An 834-nucleotide genomic window follows, 5' to 3' on the forward strand; every position below is an offset into this window, starting at 1 on the left:
TGCAGGACGCACACCTGGCCTAAACAGTGCAGAGATTCAAACTGTGTTTAGCAAGGACCAGAGGCCAGCTAGTTTCAGAGCTAGCGGACCTAGCCTTTCCCATACACATTTCTCCTGCATCCAAACCATGATGCAGGACGCACACCCGGCCTAAACAGCGCAGAGATTCAACCTGTGCTGGCCTCTGTGCTGTGGTCCCGTCGCGTTTTTTTAAGCTGACGGCCTGGGGAGTGATGTTGTTAGTTGCAGCACCCGACTGTGCCGTACGATAACAGGACCGGTCGGCCCAGCTGCCAAGCTGCTGGTCTACCGCTTGTGAGAGGAAAGGTCGCCATCCGGCAGACCGCTCCACATCAGTGACGAAGACCATGGAGGATGAAGATTCCAGTACTGGGACCGGCAAGAGCCGAAGAMGGTCACCCCCTCCACTTTGTCACGTCTGCGTGGAACGAGACTGGAGCTTTCAGCTTGGAGTAAGCAACTCCTAGCATTGTAGCTAGCATCTCCATGCTAGAGGTAAAACCCATCTTGGCTAAATGGTCTGGATGAGCTCCCAGTCCAGTCCTGGCTGGGAGCACCGACCACAGAATGCCTTAACCCAGCTAGCTAACATCTCTGTGTTGCGAGCGAGCCAATAGCAGCCAACACATCATGTGTTACAAACCAGCTAGCAGAAGTCTGCAATTGCCCTGGTCAAGCTACATAGCACGTCCGTGGCTAGAAGCTACACCAAGCGACAGCACCCTGACTCCAGCTTCTCGACTGAAAAAACGGGGTTCAGTTCGGCGCAAAAAGGCTGGGACTAGCGCACTGCTTAGCTTAGCTAGGCGGCTA

The sequence above is a fragment of the Austrofundulus limnaeus genome, unplaced genomic scaffold (assembly GCF_001266775.1).
Source record: "Austrofundulus limnaeus strain Quisiro unplaced genomic scaffold, Austrofundulus_limnaeus-1.0 Scaffold294, whole genome shotgun sequence".
Classification (NCBI taxonomy): Eukaryota; Metazoa; Chordata; class Actinopteri; order Cyprinodontiformes; family Rivulidae; genus Austrofundulus; species Austrofundulus limnaeus.